The sequence below is a fragment of the Anser brachyrhynchus genome (genome assembly GCF_964034855.1).
Source record: "Anser brachyrhynchus genome assembly, chromosome: 4".
NCBI classification, from domain to species: Eukaryota; Metazoa; Chordata; class Aves; order Anseriformes; family Anatidae; genus Anser; species Anser brachyrhynchus.
The window spans coordinates 10605008-10608582 of record NC_137698.1 but is presented as its reverse complement, the minus strand read 5'-3'; the positions used below and the strand labels follow the sequence as shown (position 1 = coordinate 10608582).

The window sequence follows — 3575 nt, the reverse complement described above, 5'->3', positions numbered from 1 at the left end:
TATTTAATCTAACCAAAAAGCATCTCAGACTTATTTAAGCACCTGTATAGTCAAATATTGATTTGAGACTGTTTTTATCACATTGAAGAAGCTCTGATATGGTATTTTTTTAATGTCTGTAACAATGGTAGTAGTAGAATTTTAATTTATATTTATTTTTCCATTATGTCAATGCACTTTATATGAGAGCTTAATGTTAATTACAAAGTAGCCTGCATTCTTTTTTCTTACCTAAACTTAATTTCAACAGGGTTCAGAATTCTCTGCTTAAGTTTAAGCATGTGAACAATCCCATCGACATAAAACAACCAAATTCTGATTCTCTGAAAAGGTAACAAACAAATAATATTTTTGTCTAATGTAAATAATTTCATTCATATTTGTTGTTTGAAAGGTATGACATCTAAATAGTTTTGTTTTTTTTTTTTGTATATATAAGTACTCATCAAGACCCTACTTTTTCAAGTAGAAAAGACACAAACTGGCCTTAAGTTCCTTGTCCAGCTATACCATCAGGCTTTGTTTTCCAAATCATTATTTTTATTTTTATTTTTTTAATCTATTTGTTTCCCGTGGTTAAAACTACAAAAAAATAATAATAAAAAAGGGTCTTGTACACATTCTACACATTGTGTGTACAGATAATTACAAGAAGAATATAAGAAATCAAAGTTCTTAATCAGTGATGCATCTGATATTGTTTAAGTAAGAGGCTCAACAGTATATAAAAATCCATGTAAGTGGAGAACAGATGTTCTGTAGCTGGGAAAAATCTAATGGAAGGGTTAAAGGTGACAGATAATAGCTTTTATTCTGTTCTGATAGCTGTTTTCTGTTAAATATCCTGAAGTAATATTTAGGCAATTAACCTCTTGGAATAAAAAGAGTTGATTACTCAACACCACAAAGTATGGTTCAAGGTATTTCCATATTTTGATTTAATATCCAAGAGAATTTACATCGTTTTATTACTATGGTGTTATATTGGTCTGAAGCGTAAGCAGAACAACACAATTGCATTTTAACATGGAAAAAATAAAAAATAAAATAGAAGAAAAAAGAGTGTCTATCTCTAAAAGATCTATCTCTAAAGCCTTGCACTTTGTGTAGTCATTTCTATCTGAAGTAGGTTTGTATAATCGTATTTCATGCAAACATGGTAGCACCCTTATACTAGGTATTGGTGTTCTCTAAATAATGAGGAAACATTGAAGATGACCCAGACCAAATGTCAAGAACTGCAGTTAGTTAACAGCATCATGTTTGGTTTTGTAGTGTGTTTTTTGTTTTGTTTTGTTTTGTTTTTACTTTCCAGTGAAAGACCATGATTTTTTGAGAAAATTTTACACAAATATCTCCATAAAGTGTTTGGCCTATGTGACTTTCAACTAATTTGGAGAGAATTAAAATTAGGCCAAATCTGAGTGATTTTGAAAATTATACATGTTCTTTATACTGACAATAGTCATTAGATATTTTTAGGCAATTTTATTAAAATATAGTGTTCTACTTTGTGTATTAAAATTAGATATTTTATCTGATCATTTCTCATTGTCTAATTTTTTTTTTTTAAACTTCTGACCACTATAAAAATTGAAGGTCTAGTATGACATTGATTTTTGCATTATATGATGCAAGTAACCATTTAATTTTAAAACACTCAAATTATTACATAATATTGAAAACAATTTTTTAATGTAGTTGTCAAAAACATTGGTATTACATGAATTAGGGGCTTTAAAGTAGTACCAAAGATGAGAAATAGAGGAAAATATTCACAAATATTATGAATAAAATACAAATAACGCACTGTTGAAGAATATAGAAAAAATAATAGTTCTACATGAGGCAGTGGAAGGCTTTTTACTGTTAACAACTCTAGGATTTCACATTGATGATTTCAAATTAACTTTTTGTAAGTAATTTGGAAAGAAAGAAATTAGTTTTTTGTTTTTTGTTTTTTTTTTTTTCCTAAGAGATAACAGACTTAAAAAAGTAACTTTAGATCAGTCTTGGAGTAGAATTTACAGTAGCGAAGATATCTAGCCCTACAGTAACGACCAGTTAAGTTCAAAGAAAGTTGTAAAACATATCTAAGATCTGATTGGACAAGTCTATTGGTGATTTTTCGTGTTTAGCCTACAAAGCCATAAATTAGTTAAATTCTAATTCTTATTTAACAGGTAGATATTATTTAATATTCAAAAATGTTCAAGGCATAACTCTAACCTTTGATTTTAGTGTCAGTTTCTTCTCTGATTTTCTTTTTTTATTCTGCCTTTTTAAAAATAGTTTTGAGGTTTTGTCATGGACATTTTCAAATTCCATTTTTGTGCACTAACTGAAAAAAGAAACAACGTGTCACCTTTGGATACAAACACTGTTCCCTCTGAAGAATATCAAGCAGCATTCTGTTTGCATTCTGTTTCCCCACCCCCCTTTTTTTTTTTATCAGATTACTGAGGATATAATTTCTGTGGGTTACTTCGAAGAGTTATGGCACGTCATTAAACAGTACTATGGGATTTTATTGGTATTATTTAATGAACATTTGTTTGTTCTTATTTCTAGTTGGCATCTTTACTTTTACATTTGATGGAAAAAATATATATATTATTTTTCAATATTTATATGGACTTCTAATTTTAAACCTATGTAGAGGTGCACATTCAGATACTTCCATATCTGAAGTGAACATAAAGGGCTCTTACAATTTTTCCTTTTTTCCAAAAATGTGAATTGGTTAATAAAAATCCTGTTATTCTATGATGCTCCTGTGTTGTTTTTCTTTGAAGTATCTTACATTTATTTGACTTTTCTTCATACTTTTGTTGGTGAAATACATGTTGCACTTTAATAAACACGAACACTTTAGAATCTTAATGCAGTTATTAGCAATCTGTTATATACAAAGACTTATATTATTTATCCCCTAATCTCTTTAATCACTTGATGATAATTGTACTTTAAAGCTATTTGATACTACTCTAACACACAAGTGCAAGCACATCTTCAGAACTTTTTACACAATCAAAAAGGTATATACAAAAATTAAAAAATCTACTGTGCTACTACTGCTAAAAGCACAGGAATTTTCCATTTTGTCCTGGCATTTTGTAAATTCATTATTATACTATTTCCTGAGTATTGAAGTAGTTTTTTCATCGAGAACTGTTCTCGGTTCCCAACTCCATTTCCCAATTGTTCTTATTATAGAAATTTTAATCTCCATAATCAAATAAGACGATTTTACTTTGTTTCTTCTCAGCAACTTCTTGTTCTGTTACATTCTTTTGCTTATATTGCAGGTATGTTTGCTTATTGTCCATAACAGTGTTTCAAGTAAGGATGTTATAACCCAGTCCTCCACTTCCCTTCATTTTCCCTGTAGCATATTTAAACGATTCTCTTAACCTTCAAAGGCCAAAATCAGTATTATTACTTTGATTCAAATATATAAAGAAATAGGCAAATTATCATATTTGCAAGGCTGTAAAATATTTGTCATTGCTAACGGTGTTCTATTAATAAATGAAGTATGAAGAGCAAAAAGATCGATGATCCTGCAATAACTG

The 3575-nt window shown here is 29.0% G+C and overlaps 1 long non-coding RNA gene across 1 annotated transcript in view; it reads left to right on the top strand.

Moving 5' to 3' along the window:
- The window catches only part of LOC308193797, a 4786-nt gene extending 2017 nt beyond the window's left edge, over positions 1-2769 (top strand). Inside the window, exon 2 of the long non-coding RNA XR_013949950.1 lies at positions 251-2769. This is a non-coding gene — a long non-coding RNA (uncharacterized lncRNA). The remainder of the gene's footprint in view (positions 1-250) is intronic.
- The last annotated feature ends 806 nt before the right edge of the window (positions 2770-3575 follow it).